General features: G+C 44.7%; 1 protein-coding gene and 1 long non-coding RNA gene across 3 annotated transcripts in view; one reads left to right on the top strand and one right to left on the bottom strand.

The window, feature by feature from the left end:
- Window positions 1-15,855, bottom strand: part of ZEB2 (zinc finger E-box binding homeobox 2) — a 114,212-nt gene that overhangs the window by 94,933 nt on the left and 3,424 nt on the right. The gene's annotated exons all lie outside the window — the stretch shown is intronic.
- LOC104292337 overlaps window positions 3,838-15,855 on the top strand; it is a 13,982-nt gene continuing 1,964 nt past the window's right edge. Inside the window, exons 1-2 of the long non-coding RNA XR_717921.1 lie at window positions 3,838-3,852; window positions 13,604-13,616. This is a non-coding gene — a long non-coding RNA (uncharacterized LOC104292337). The remainder of the gene's footprint in view (window positions 3,853-13,603; window positions 13,617-15,855) is intronic.

The raw sequence follows: 15,855 nt of genomic DNA, 5'->3' as shown, positions 1-15,855 counted from the left end.
ACGGCACTGAAAATAAATATATATATTTGACGCCTGGAGCCCATACGAGTGGCCCAGTCCACCCCTGCCATTGTGCAGGAGTGGGGTTTTAAAGATAAATGGCTGCATGTTAACCAGATTTGACATGCTGCACAAAAGCAGCCACCTTTGGTCCCATGACACAGCCAAACAGAAAAAACAACAAGCAATCCTGGCAAAAGATGTCCGACGTGAATAAAAGCCCGACAATTTGTCACATAGTCGTTACAAAATGTTCCAGGCTCCGGGGCTTGCCATGGGACGGCAGCGATAAGAAGAGCGTAGAAAAACGAAGGCTGCGAGGGTGTTGGGGTGGCGGAAGAGTTAAAACTCGAGGAGAGCTCCGGTAGTTACAATGGGGAAACAAAGAGGATATTTTCATTTGGCTCTTTCCGAAGACACACACACACACATATCGCCCCTTCCAAAAAAAAACAAAACCTCAACATAATTAATTAAATCAAGAAGCTCAGTTGTTCTGAGAGGTGATTGAAATCTGACATGCAAAGTAGAAATATTTATGTTTACTTTCTATTTTAGGAATCCGCGAAGCTACTTTTCCTTCACCGCATTTCCCCACCACCACAATGGCCATGGCTCAGTTTATGAAGTAGTAAGCGCTGCCTGTTCGGGGCCAAATCCTGCTCATGTTCCTCGTGGCATTTGGTCTTTCCTCATGGGAAACGGGCCCAGAAAGCTCCGAAGATGTAACTGGGGGAGAGGACGGATGTGTGGCAGCGGAGCAGGACCTGATCTCCTGCTTCCTTTCAGTTCACGTGAGAAAAGGAAAAGCCCAAACTTGGGTTCGGTTTGATGAGGCTGAATTTCCAAACGAGTTTGATCCTACAGCTTTCCACGAAAACCAGCCACAGGCATCAAACCTGACTTTTCTGGTCCGTGTCCCACTGAAGTCACCCGTGTGCCCCCATCGACTGCAGCCGGGTTGGGATTTGCACCTATGCCGGCTTGCTAATATTTCGATATATTCTTACAGCCCCGACACCGAAAGGAGGAGTTCAAATACATCGGTGCAGCTGCTTGCCAAGCTCCACATAACGGAGCTCACATTTTAAAATACCTTTCAGTCAATAATCATCATTGCTTCAGTGATTACCCTTAGCTTCTTTATATTCAGTGGCAGAAAACTGGAGGGGGGGGAGAGGGGAGGGAGGGGGAGTTAAAAGCAATATTGTCTTCTAAATTAGAATAATCCGTTGTATAATAAACTCCCAGAATTTGATTATTAGAAACATACATTCATGATTTTCTCAGCCCAATTCCTTGGCACCCGCTTGCCCTCTGACGAAACAACGAATGCTTCTTGCTCTTCTGCAGTCCCAGGGAATGGCAGAGCGCTTTAGAGATATTAAGCTCCGCAAAAGCCCTGTGAATGAGTTCGGCAGTATTTCCCCGTCTCACAGACAGGGAAAATGAGCACGGCGAGGTTAATTGACTCGCCGGAGAGCACACATAGCACTTGATGCTGCACTCACCTTCCCCAGCTCTGTACCAGCAGAGCCGGGGCTGGGATAGCATCCCACCGCGGTACCAACCCGCATCCTGCGCCAGGCAGCGTCACAGCGGTCCAGCGCGGAGCGGCACGGCGCGGCCTTGCCCTTGTCCCTTCCTGGGCCTAATCCCTTCGCAGGGGTTTTTGTACGAGCAAATTAAATAGCATCGAAATCGCCTCTGAAGTGCACAGGGCTTATCAAAAGGCAAAAAAAAAAAAAAAAAAAACACCCCCCAACACAAAAAAAAAAAAACAACCAAACCAAGGGTCAGCAACAACAAAAAAACCACCACATCACCTCTACTCACTGCCCTTCGAAGCAAACAGAGTTCTGCTTCACCTCCTAGGGCTGAAAAGGATAAAAATGTAGAAATTGTACCGTGGATGGTTTTAATCAGTACAAAGGAACAATACAGTATTAAGAACTCCTAAATAGAGAGGGAGAGAATAGATCTACCTTTTGCCATATCAGAATTGCAAAAAGCAGGAAGAAAACTTCATTATTATATGTCAAGGAAAAATTAATAGAAAGGGTTTCAATAGTTAAATTACATGGCTAAATCAGCCTTTCTGCAGGAAGACCAGCTTGCTTTAATTAAAGCACGTTATGTTCAAAAGCCATCACCCCTGTGTTTTCCAGCAACCTGATACCAACACCTGTACGTCCCTGTTCAAAAATTCCAACTGCTTTCACATATTCCAGCCCAGCGGTCGGCTGTACCGAAAGCCCGAGTTATTTTTAAATATGCACGAGGATAACTAAGCCGGAGCTCTCTCTGGAGTCAAACAGGGGGACGAGGACTGTTCAAATCATGGAAATGTCAGTTCCAGCAATGTGTGCCTTGGATTATTTTTTTTTATTATTTTTTTTGTGACTGTCAAGAAGATTTTAAATCTTTAATATCTGTTTGTTGTCAGGTTTGCCTCCAGCTTGTTGTATCTGCAGGTCGTATTTTATTTTTTTTGTTGTTGTTGTTAGGAATTAGCATTTCTCATTTGCTCGCTGAAAGTTTCGAGAAAGCACCAAAAATCCCGATAAACAAAGTTCATCTGAGGGAAAATCTCTGTATGCATAACCTAGTTAACAATTCTTTTATGGTTGTGGGATGAAATTTGAAACGCACGTTTAAAAAGAGAGTTTTTACGGAAAGCATCGGTACTACCGAGACTCTCTGAGTATGCTGTACTAATTTTAAACAAGAAATCATGATGACTTCCGTGCCATATTAGCATCTCTTTTCTTTCCCGGTGTCTGTGCTGCACTATTTCAACTCGCTGCAGGTTGCTGTTACTTTTTTTTGATACCGTATCGTTTAAACACATACCATAGCTGAAGACGGTCGGGATTACCGGGGACTTCAATCGACATTTTTGGCCTTTGTAAAGCAACTCAGCTCAACATTTTGTTTAGTTAAACTCTGGCTGATGCCACGACAGACGTAATAACGCTCCCCCCCAAAAAAAGTGCAAAACTGATGCACTGTGCCATCTCTGGCGGCATTTGCTCAGCGTTTGCTGCGAACGGGGAGGGAAAAAAAAAGATACGGAATGCACGGATTGATTTTCAAATTACCTCAATATTTTGAAAACATTTTCACCTGCATGCTGAGAATGCTAAGAATGGGCAGGAAGGCAATTGTGCATTTGCACAGCCTCCACTGCATTCATTTATAAATTACCTCATCACTGACTGAAATTAACACTGATTCTTACAGGCAATTTCTCAATTTCCAATGCTAATTACATTTTTTTTACTTTTAAATTCTGTACCACCTGTTTTGGGCAAGACATCTTAGGCAGCGCGACCGCATTTAATCACAATTTTAATTAACCGCCCTGTAGATGTGAAAAAGAAGCAATTATAATGTAGATGAATGATGATTTTTCTGCATTAAATTGTTTTGTTTCCCTGGTATGTTGATTGTAACACAGCACACAAATACAGTAACTGTACAATTTTTTTCTATTGTAATTTAGTAATTGTTTTTGGAAAACCAGTTTGGGAATGAGTGACTTCATCTGTTTACAAATTGATTGATACTGTTAACTCACTGATTGCTGCAGCATACATTTTGTATTGCACAGCCTAGCATAAAATATAATTAGGCATGCACAGACTTTGCAGCACCATTTTGGAATCTGAAAATCAACTGTAACCGAAGTGTGTTTTCCTTGAGCATCCGAGTATCAGCCGGGGCTGATGATACGATAATCAACAAACAATGGGCTTTTCCCATCCTGCCGCCGGTAGAAACCTTGGGATTTAATCTGATAGTCTCACGGCGTAAGTTTGGGGTTTGGGTTTGGGGTTTTTTTGGGGGAGGGTAGGGGGGGATTGTGCTTTGCCAGGCCTGGGACCTGAGGGCAGGCAACTCTGCCGCTTGCCCAACTCCCTCAGATGGCTATGGGGAAGGAGCAGGCGAGTGATGGAAAGAAACGATGATGGCAAAAAAGAGCCACGGTTCACAAAACCCAGGGGATTGTTACCGACACGCATGTGCCGTGGCACCGGCTATCTCCAGCGACACGTTACAGGGGGACAAGATCTCGATCTGACTTATGGCTGGCAGATACAGATCATCCAAGTTATATAGATATGTATATCTCCCGGCGGAGACCGTTCCCATCAGAGGCAAAGCCTCTTGGCTTTCCCAGGGAGGGAGGTGGCGCCGGAGCGGGAAGGGAGCAGATGTGCAGCACTAGCAGCACCTGGGCTGTGGGAGGTGGTGCCACCACCACCGTGCTCTTCCAGCGGCCCGGGACGGTCCTGCTGGGGGTCTGCTACCCCCAGGGCTATAAATGGCCCAGTGGAGGTGGGATGGGGAGCAGGGACAAGGGGAGAAGTGCACCCCAGAAGTTACCTGTGCTGCCCGCAGCCCCCCAGAAGAGAGGTGGCAGCTCTCCCCCTCCCAATATCCTCCGCAACCCGTGGAACGAGAGGTCTCCACCAACTAGGACTTGCCAAGAGGTGAGACACCATGTCAGCCCGTGCGCGAACCCTGTCGCCACCAGACCTGCGATGCCACCCGCGGCGGACCAAAACCGGGACACCGAACCGAAGGGACGAGGCAGACCCGGGGCCGCTCCTGTGCTGCCACCCACTGCGGGGGCACGGGGGGTCACTGCGGTTTGGAGACATCTGGGGGGGTTCCTGGTCTCATCTGCTGGCCTGCTCGCTTTATAAATATTTGTCAAGAGGGAAGGACATAAAGTCTACTGTTCAGTAGGTGATTTTTGTAAGAATCCAGCTATCCATACATAAAAGGGTCTATTATCTCACAGTGGAAGAGATTTACATGCGTAACTCCCATTAACTCTTATGGGACTTAGGCACGTAAATCTCTTGTGCATCTAGAGAAGAATAGACCACATAAGGTCTTGTGATCTATACTGCTAGTAGGTTTAAGTCCCTTTCATTTATAAAGCTATACAAAAATTAACCATTAAAGCTTATTCCGTGCAAGCTGTCCCCCTACATATATCACCCAGCTCTCTGTTTGAAGTACTTGATGTAAACGCACACTGAGAAAAGGTACCGGAGAAAGCAAACCCATTCATTTCAGTTAGTAAAACTGTCATAGTTGAAAGGAAGCAGACTAAGGGCAGGTAGAAAAATCGCGCAGGTTTTGCCCAGCAGATTCAATTTCAGATTTAGGCTCTAGACTGCACTGTTTGGAGAAGGAATACTTTCATTTTGCCGAACGCTCCCTCCTCCCCCTCCTTCCTTCTCTCCCATCCCTACTTATAGCCCTCAAGTAAAGCACCGTGCCTTGGACCAAATAACTGCAAGTGGCTGGAGCGATACAATCTTTACACAATCAAACTAAGAAGCTGCATCTACCGAGGAAAAAAAATAAATAAATCTTTTCTTTCATAAACTTGTTGAAGCCGAAATGTTCATCGGGAAGCCTGTAAAAGCGGGAACATCTGTGCTCCTGCTGGGATTTGATGTTTCACCACGAACCTTTCCATAAGCACTTTGTCTCCGATAGGAAACAAAGAGGGAAAATACCTGATCCCCAGCCTCAGTTGGGCAGCTCCTTATATCTTCGCGTCCTGACCTACCGAGCATTCCTCCTGGCAACGAGCTGCTTCCCAGGGCTACCTCCGCCATGGAAGCTGGCTAACTAATCTCTTAGCAAACACTCCCAGCAAACCTGAAGAGAGTTTAAAAGGGCGACAAAGAAGGGCAGAAGAACCCCCTTCCCAAAAAAACCCCAACTTTCTACGGATAAAGCTTATGGCACCTCTAAAAGAATCAGAATCTAAATATAGCTCTGTATGCTCATGTTTTCTCTCGACGGACCACTGAGATGCAAAGTTGTGGCCACCTAATGAACTCACAGAGATATATATTTTAAATCTTAATCCAGTTTCCCGCTCCCTTCCACTGACCTGCCATAACCCAGCTTGCTTTATTTCTGCCTGCCAACAGTCCTCCGACTCTGCTTACAGGTATTTGCGACGCGCTGCTTTTATCACAGCAACACCGCCGGCGTGATATGGCACTTGAAAAGTCCATCCTGCACACAGGGTAACCTCTCCTGAGGAGCTTATAAGAAAATCCACTGTTGAAATAAATAACAACTCTCAACAAATGATCAAAGAAGAAATAAATCTTTTACCCTTCTAAGACCTTTTTTTTTTAAAAAAAAACCCAAAAAACTGAAATCCCATTTTTTTAACTGGATAACAGTCAAGAGGCTACCGGCCACCTCTTTTTCTGGGAGCTACGTTTTAAATGTTTGCTGCACGGATATTGGACAGGCAAACGGATCTGTAGTTCTTGGGAGCAAAAGCTTTGAAAATAAAGTTTGTGCGCCGTATATGAAAAACATATTGTTTGGAATTTAAGTTCTAATATCTAGGAATAAACAGAGCATTAAATCAAGCAAAACTGTGACAAGGCCAATATGCACATGGATGATGCCAGCGAGGCATCTCCAGCCCTTTGTTCACAGCTTAACAAAACTGTGCCGTCACACCACTTTAGCTCAACAGTGCCTGTCGAATGGGCATCAGCAGATCAGCCAATGCCTGTCACACACACAGCTGAAAAACTGTTTGAAAGCAAGGCTTACTTTAGCCCAAGTCTGGCAGGGAAAGCGAGAGGGATTTTTAATCATCTGGTAAAGACTACATATATATATTTAGGGGGGGGAAATATATACACATATACACACACAGCTCTTTTCCCCGGGGGAGCAACACGGTTTTGCTCTTTTTCACCTCTAAGGGAGGAACGGGCCTGAGGGTGGTGCCTGTTCCTTGCGGTGCTGCTCCTTTCCACGCTACGTGAGATTGGGGATTGTTTTCCAAAAAAAGTAAAATTCTGGCGGGGCGGGGGAGAGTCACAGGGAACCAACCCGATTTGGCCAATAATCTCTTAAAAATTAATTTTCACGTCATTCTTCTCAGAGTCCGTCTCCCCCCCTCCATCCCGTGACAGAGGATAAATGAAAAAAACATATTCAAGGAAATGTTTGTTTTGATTCTAATGTAATTATCTTTGCAGATGAACGTCTCTCTGGGTTGGTTGAAGGGTTTGGGGTTTGGTTGGCGGGTTGGTTTTTTTTTTGAGCTGATCAAAATGTTTTCATTGGTATTAACAACCTTCTCCGGCACTTCTCTTAACAGTCGTAGCGCCAAAACGCGACGCTCCTCCACAAAAAAAAAAACAACAAAACAACAAACCACGCAGTAAAAGCAGCTTGTTAGCGACGCCAACTTCTGTCTTTGTTTTACAACACCTTTTTCCCCTCCTTTTATATAGATATATATATATATTTTTTTTTTTTACATCCCACCCCCAAAATCGCCTTCCTCCCGGTACCGGGGCGGGCTCTCAACCCTCCACCCCTATAGGATGGGGATGAAGGGGAACCGGGAGGATGCGGGGGTGACCTGAAGGGGTTTGGGGGGGGGGAGATGGGGAGAGGTAGCCCCCGGGTGTTGAGCCCTCTCCCCCTGCCTGCCCACCGCTGCTGTCAGCTCGCTGCCTGCACTTTAGCTGTCTCTTTCCCAGTCCCTACCCTGTCAGTTTCTGGCCTGCCAATTTCAACTTGAAGCTTGACTGGGCTGATTTGATGCAAATACCTCCAGGGAAAACCCTGAAACTGATGAACAGTTATGTCAAGTCGATTTTGCACCATCGGGAAAAGGTAACCTCTGCGAGAAAAAAAAACAACAAGGTTAAAGAGACAAGGGCTTTTCACGTGTAATACCACTGCTGCACATCTCGTTCACTGTTTACCATCCCTCAGAAATTGTAACTGTCAGAATTAGTCCTAATTGCAGATGCGAAAGCTGCCATTATAATAAAAACAGAGGCAGTGCAGGCATTAAATGTAGCAGCCTAATTTGTGAGACTACTGAAAAGGTAGAGTAAATGAATATTTCATTACTTTAATTACCAGGGACTACTCTTTTCTTGCTGTCTTATGATAAGTGTTGCTGTAACTAGCAACAGCAAACATCCACTAAAACATAAAGTGCAATAATAGTACTGCTGTCAGGATCGCTGCTTTAAAATACGAGGTGGGGGGGAAGGGGGAAATATAATGGTTTATCTATTTCTTAGAGATCCGCAGGAATAGGAGATGGAAACTCGTTGAACGTCAAAAAACAAAGAGGCGAGTAAACAGGTTTTAGTCAAAGAAAATAATGGCCCAGAGGAGGGAGGGGGTGAAAGGGGGGTACCCTAAGCAAAAATGACCCTTCTGCCACGTATTCCTCTGCATGCAGTAATTAGTATTCTTCTCTTTGGCATTTTTGGGGATGTTTATTCTTGTTCCTCGGCTGTTTCCAATCCAGCTCATTCGCTGTTGTTGGTTTGTCCTTCTCCCCAACACTGCATGCTGCATGTTAGCAGATAGACTCTTTGTTCTGTGTTTATTTTACAGGAAAAAAAAAAAACAAACCCACAAAAAACCCACCGATTTCCTCTACTCAGCTTTGCATTTTTCTCCACTGCCTTTCCTAGCAAATGAGCATTAAAAAGGCTTTGCGCATTATGCATTTTTCGCCCTCAACTTATCACACAACGGTTTAATTAACTTGCCTGGCATTTGCTAAGCAAGGCAATGCAAATACTGCTCAGCGCAACACCAGGTATTTATTTACACTCCATAAGACTGACTTTAAGGCAACGATTGTGGTATTTTTGAGCACACAGTCCTCAGGTCAGGATTAACTTAAAGGTGAAGAGAAGAGTTTTCACCTGCCAGAGCCTGACTGTGACATTTAGTCTTCCTTCCCTGAGTTATCTGTGACATCCAGGACAGCTGCATTCAGATTAGAAGAGGCAGTAAAAACTTTGCTTGCATCTGCTGTTATCAACTTTTGAGACAGGAATAAAGCATCGAACTCCAAGTCTGCAGGAATCTGAATGGAGAAGGGCCTTTCAATTATTTGGCGCCGCTCCCAACACCAACTCCCGACAGACCCGGGGAAATTTGTCAACAATTCGCAACCACTCTGGTAATTACATTCCTGGAATCCGCAGCGATAGATGTAAAGATAGGGAGCTGCCTCGACTTTCCGCTTGGAATAACCGTTCCTGTTTGCAGCCACCTATTCCTCTTTCCAGCCCTTCCTAACCATATTCCCCCGTTCCGCCTCCTACGCTTTCTGCCACTGGGATCTCCAAAAAAAAACCAAAAACAAAAAAACCTACGTGACGAGTCGCTGTGCCTCTCTCCTGTCCTCCCTCCCCAGCCGAGGAGGCACCGGTTCCCTTCTCCCCTTTGTGTCCCCATCTCTCCCACCCAACTTTCCCGTCAAGGACCCGAAAAATATGCAAGGCTTGCGCTGCCGCTGAGAAGCGGGACAAAGTTTAACTTCTCTGTTGGCAGTCGGCGAGTAACTCCCGGGCAGAATTCGAGCAAAAGATCTGATTTGCTGAATTCTGCTCTTTGATTTGTATTTGTGTGTTATTGCTACTGCTAAGGTTGTTGCCAACCTCAATTAGATCACAAATGAGATCAGTTTAATTCAACTCCCAAACTGTGACCTGACCATGGTCTGAAAGTATTCAAAAACGCATTTTAAGCCTTCCTTTGATTTCAAAAGGAATACTGCATGCTTGGTCATTCATACAAATAACATAAAACGTAATTATGGGATGATTTGGCAGATGACATTCCTGCCAAACGACGCTCCATGCCAGATACTGTAATGCTATGGCTGCTGTCCTGGTGCTTGAGCGCACAGCACCCTTGTGTAAGGTGGGAGTAATGGGGTGTGCGCGACGTTGAGGTGTTTAAATGTATTCGGGGAGGGCAAAGGCAATAGCAACGACCGCAACGCATTAACCCCCCACCCCCCCACCCCCCAGTTAGAAACTGCTGTATCACTTGGAAGGGAAGTGGATCCACACTATCAAATCACTGGGAGGCTGTGACAAAGGGAGCTTGCAGCTTGACACACGGGTAACAACATAGCAAACACCTTTAATTCTGTCATGTCTCATACCCTTTGCTTTCTCACACATTTGTGGCTGGTCTAACATTGACAACTACACCTTAAAAAAAAAAAAAAAAAAAGAGAGAACCCTCGACAACAAAAAATCCCCAAATGAAGCAAACTTACTCGAGATAAAAAAAAAAAAAAAAAAAGAGAGAACCCTCGACAACAAAAAATCCCCAAATGAAGCAAACTTACTCGAGATAAAAAAAAAAAAAAAAAAAGAGAGAACCCTCGACAACAAAAAATCCCCAAATGAAGCAAACTTACTCGAGATAAAAAAAAAAAAAAAAAAAGAGAGAACCCTCGACAACAAAAAATCCCCAAATGAAGCAAACTTACTCGAGATAAAAAAAAAAAAAAAAAAAGAGAGAACCCTCGACAACAAAAAATCCCCAAATGAAGCAAACTTACTCGAGATAAAAAAAAAAAAAGAAACACCTGTAAAGTTATTCTTGTGCCCAGCAAAATAACTAACTTCTTAACTCCTTCTTCTAATGGCTCAGGAAAGAGCAGGAAGCAGCTTTCTCACCCGAAAAAGTTCACTTTTGGGAACGTGAAGCCCCCAGAAAGCTGACGGCTGTCCTTCAAACCCCAGGAGCCCGGAGTTAACGGGAAGCCACTCGTACAGGTTTGCCAGCGTAACTTCTCAGCTATGCTGCTGCTCGAGCGCCAATCCTAAATTGACCTTCCCCTCTAAGCAACGCTTGCGAGCTTTCCTAGAGAGGTTTGGGGATGTGTTATATACGTGGGGGTAGATACAGAGTGTTTATATATGTGTGTGTGTATGCACACACATATAGATAACCCCTAACTGACGGAGGAGGCTTTCATGGAGATGCCTCATAGCCTTTCCCGGCCCTGTATCTGATGGATTGACCCCGAAAGATTCAACTGCCACCAAGTAAAAGATGTGTCAGGTTGAGTGGCCGCTGTGGTTTCAGCAGTGCCACCTCCTCGCCTGTGTCACACACCACCACCCCCCCCATCAAGACCACCTCCCCCATCAGGTCCAGTACCTGCAGGGCCAACACAGGGCCCCGGAGCGCACAAGGAGTTAATGCTCTTTCCAGCATTACTGGGTAGGTTAATATCACAGCTGCTTGGTAAAGCATTATCCAGCACCTCACTTAACAAAAGCCTGCTTTTGCAAACAGACTCCTACTTTTCCCCAAGTGTCCAAAGGTGTTTACTGAAGTAAATCTGCCTAAATCCTCCATTGCTTGGGTCATGGGGGTGGTTAGGAGGGTGGAAGGTGTAGAGATAATCTCTTTTTGTAAATTCTGCAAATCTTCTGGGAAAAAATCAGGAATCTGTGTCACATGCTTCTGTTCAACTGGTAACATCTCGGTTAGCGTGCTCCTTATGAGTGAAATCTGCCATAGCGGCTACAGGAAAATAAGACATCCCTCCCGCTCCTCATTGTTCAAACTGTTCTTCCCTCTCAAAGTTGCTTTGGCACGTTTAATCTAGTTGCTGACGGGGGGGGGGAGAAACCTGTTAGGATCTTAAAAGTGGTTTTGGGGGGAGGGTGGAAGTAATAATAATAATTAAAAAAAAAATAAAAAAGACACTTTGGTCGGCAGGAGATAGTGTAGTTGAAAACTTATCACTTGAGATTTAGGCACTACCCCGGTTATTCCAACACCAGCAACCGCATATTACTTTTTACGTGTTGCAAATAGAGGCAAACAACACAGGAAATTTTGACAGCTCTGCCTGAAAGGGCTTAAATACTTCTCAGTAAGCAGGATCCAGTTATAAATAAACCTTCTCTTGGTGAGAATAAAGTGGCTGCAACCAAAAACCTCACCATTTAAAAAAAAAAAAAAAAAAAAAAAAAAAAGAAGAAAAGTCTGATTAAAAGCACAGAAGAGCTTCTGATGAACAAACAGACGAATCTGGGGTGGGGGGGACACACACAGGGAGGGGGGGACAGCCGGAAAATCTACATGAAGGTGACTACGAAGCCCCACGAGGGAACCCAGCTAGAGAAACTTCCACAAATGTCTCCTTCCTTCTCCTCCATGAGCGTTTTCTGGTGCCGCTGAGGATTTGCTGAGTTGTTGCTTTTCCCCGTTGGGTTCGGGGCCGGCCGGGGCCGGTCACCAAAGCGGGGACACCCCCACCACCCTCGAGGTCCCCAGGCCTGCAGCATCGCCACCGCTCCCAAACCCTGCCAGCCGCCAAACCACCCAGCCCGACCCTTCCACAAAACTCCAAAAAATGATAATAAATAAATAAATATATATATATAAAATATATATATTTAAATAGGGGAAAGGGTGATTTTTCCCCGCTAATCTGCTCGCCGGTGGTGGCCAAGCCTGCCTCACCCCCAGCCACCCCCGCTCCCCAAGGTCATGGTGAGTAAACAATAATAGTAATTAAAACAAAATAATAGGCAGCAGTCAAGAGCTGAGAGTACACACACCTGACCCTAACTATAACAGACTTCTCAGAGTAGAATTTGATCCCTCTCTGACACTTTCTACCTCAAGTGTTAGAGCGAGTGGCCATGAATAGTACAGGCATGCCATCTTGTAACACTATCTGCCTGTCAGAAGAGCCAAGGCTGGGTAGAGCAGGATCTATATAAGGCTTGTAACTAGGGGAAGCCCAACAAACAGCTACAAACACCTAAGTTATTTTACTCAGCCTCCACCCTTCTGCTTTTTTTTTTTTTTTTTTTTTTCCCCCCCTTCTTCTCACTCTCTTTTTTTTTTCTTTTCATCTTGGCTTTCTGTTGCAGAATGCAAATGTAGCCTGCCGGCGGTGAATGGGCTGAATTGTGATTAAGAAGAAGAAGAGCTCCTTTCTTTGTTCTCCCCTCAGGGGATGTTTACTGGGAGAGACACAGCGGATCAGATATGAAAGGCATTCAGGTCAGCATTGATGTGAGCGAAAGTGAAATCATACCTAAGGCATTCAAAAGACCGCCGTGTCAGGGGTTCAGCTAACGGTGCATCTACTGTGTGTGTCTTCCCTGTTAGGCACAAAAAAAAAAAAAAAAAGAAAAAAAAAAGAAAAAAAAATCTCTCCACAAACAGGCATTTTTAAAATTTACAACAAAAATTATATAGAGAGGGGAACAAAAAAAAAAAAAAAAAAAAAAACCAACCACCAACCAAAAAAAAGACCAAACCCAAAAAGTTTTCCCTCGCTCTACCTCCCGAGCAGAAGCTACAGGACTTGGTGCTCTTTTCCCTTATGGATCACGGACGGAACAGGTCAACTTGTATTAATTGTAGCTCTTGGGATCAGCACCGCTTTTAGAGGGAAATGATCTCTCGTCTGGAATGTGAACCGTTATTTTTAGGTGTACCTATACGTACCACATCTATATATATACGATATACGCACGGATAGGTGTATGTGCACGTATACATGTATCTCTAGATAGGAGTTTCAGTAAGCTGCGTGGCTTATTTATTCGGATACGAAACACGAGCAATCGTTTCTTGCCTCCCTCAGCAGCAACTTCAATGATAAAGGACAGTGTGGCGTATCAAAACAGCACAGCACACCTTAAAAAAGTAATCTTTTATTGACTTGGAAACTCCTAGAAACACTTTGCTGAAAGCTCGCAGCGCAAGGGGATGGTAACCTCAGGCGTAAGAAGTTGGTACACAGCTATTTAAGTTAAACTGCTTCAAGAAAAAGTCTAGGCATTGTCATTCCTTTCATTAAAAAGGCTTGATGAAGAAATATTTGGATCTTACTTTTATTTCTTTTTTTAAAGTTTATACTTCTCACAGCCTAAATATTCTCTCAATAGAGTTTCCAACTGGTTAGCTGACGCTGTTGGCATAAAGAGAGATGTGTAAATATGTAAGGAAAAATCGCAAATTGCAGTTAAGCATACAAAGAGTTAGGAGGTGGCTGCGTTTACAGGGGCTGAAATGAAAATGAAAACGAGAAATCATTTTAAAAAAGCCTAAAAAAAATAAGGGACAGGACTGGCTGTCGTGTGCAGTTACCATCCCCACTATTCTGAATTTGTTTCCACCTTCAGAACCTTAGTTAAAATATATTGTTTGTCTAATGCTCACATCTGCTTTAATGGTGACGTTTAATTCTGAAATATTTTCAACTAGTGTTTCTGCATCACAGATTTCTCTCCTTTTTCTCTATCCTCTAAAAAGACAACTAAAGAGCAATCAAAAAGGTGTCTGACTTGGCCATTCAGACAATTGCACCCTTGTGGGAATGCTGGAATGAATGGTACAGTGGACACCCCAGCACTATTGACGTTATAAACATGTAAATGAAACACATTAGGGCAGACAATCAATTGTCTGTGAGCACTGCAAACCTGCACTCCCTTTCTATGTGACAGGCACAAAATAGTGTCTACCTTGGGAAGCCATGGTCTTGGAGAAAAAAAGGACAAAGAGTTCTCTTTCACAGAAGAGAAAATGCACCTTAAAAGCACTGGGATAATGCAGATGCCAAAAACTGTTGTGAGGCGAAGAATTTCCTATTTCTTGGAATGAATGTGGGGCTGCTGTAAAAGAATCAACACCCTTCTTCCCACTCTAAAGGGAGACACACATTTTTCTTGGGGAATATTACCAGCCTGTCCTCAGAGCTCGCATCTCAGTCTTCCACATATTTTCCCTACCTTGGGCAGTTGGCTACGTATAATTATCGATAATTAACTTGTAATGGTTTCCTTATTTTTTTTCCCCTCCTTTTCAAATATGGCTTTTCCAGGCAACAAATGCATTTTTTCTTACAGCAATTAGAAATTCCCCCAAAAGTTTCCTTGTGAAACATGTGCAATAAGCAAAAGCCAGTTAAGTCCCGAACGGTCACAAATGGCAAACAGTAAATCAGGCACTAATCTCCAAATTCGCTGGTTTTCTCGAAACTCGGAATAAAACAAATAGATCAGCCTTGACACAGAAAACAACCTCCTCTGCTTCATGTCACAGCTCAGCCTGGACGTGAATCCGCACCGAGAAAACGTAGCTTGGGAATCATCACGCCCTGGTCACTCGCATTTATTGCATGAATTTTTAATACCTATCTCCAGGTGCTTTTCTGGAGGTGGTACATTTGTCTCCCTACCCAGACAGCAACCAAACTCTCCGAGTAATCTCCTCGCAACGGATTCCAACCCCTGCAGAGGTCCCCGGGAACAGGAGCCCTCCCAGATGCCCGCTCTGCCTTGTGCCACCTGAATTGCACAAAAAGCAGCTTTTCTCCTCACACCCGAACCTCAGTCTAGCTACCTCCAAACTTCTTCAGGCAGGGAAGACAAGCTTCACTTCGCACTCACTAAAGGCAGCAGGCAGGCTTGCTTTTTTTTTGTTTTTTTTTTTCCTACCCCCCCCCCTCCCTTTTTTTCAAGTGGGAAGTGAAGGAGGTTTTTCCCCCTTCCCCAACATCCCCGAAGGGGTGGGGGGGTGTTTTTTTTTTTTTTTTTTTTTTTTTTTTTTTTTTTTTTGCCGGTGGAGGGGGGGAAGGCTCTGAGCAAGTATAATCGTGTCTGCTTGTTTGGTCTGTGTTCTGCCTCGGATCAGACGCCCTGAAAGCATTGAACTTTCTCCCTTTTCTTTACAACTGGAAGCGAGATGAATCAAAGAGAGCTGTTTACTGAAAGTTTGGAGTAAATTAGGTCCAACTTTCCCCCCCTTTCCCCTCCTTCCAAGGGCATTTTATGTCTTTTTTTTTTTTTTTTTGGAGAGGGGAGAAGGAAGGCAATGGAGGGGGGAACCACCCCAACAACAACAAACCAACAAGAAGAAGGAGAGAGGCAGCTCATCAGCTGAGGCATGGCAGGGCAGGGCTCTCGGCCGGCCGGACAGCGGTGTTCCGCACCGCTCCGCGCCGCTCCGCACCGGCGCACCGGCCGCCGG

This window comes from Charadrius vociferus, unplaced genomic scaffold (assembly GCF_000708025.1).
Source record: "Charadrius vociferus isolate BGI_N301 unplaced genomic scaffold, ASM70802v2 scaffold109, whole genome shotgun sequence".
In the NCBI taxonomy this organism is placed as follows: Eukaryota; Metazoa; Chordata; class Aves; order Charadriiformes; family Charadriidae; genus Charadrius; species Charadrius vociferus.
Note: the sequence above shows the minus strand (reverse complement) of the source record. Positions and strands in the feature narration are given on the sequence as shown.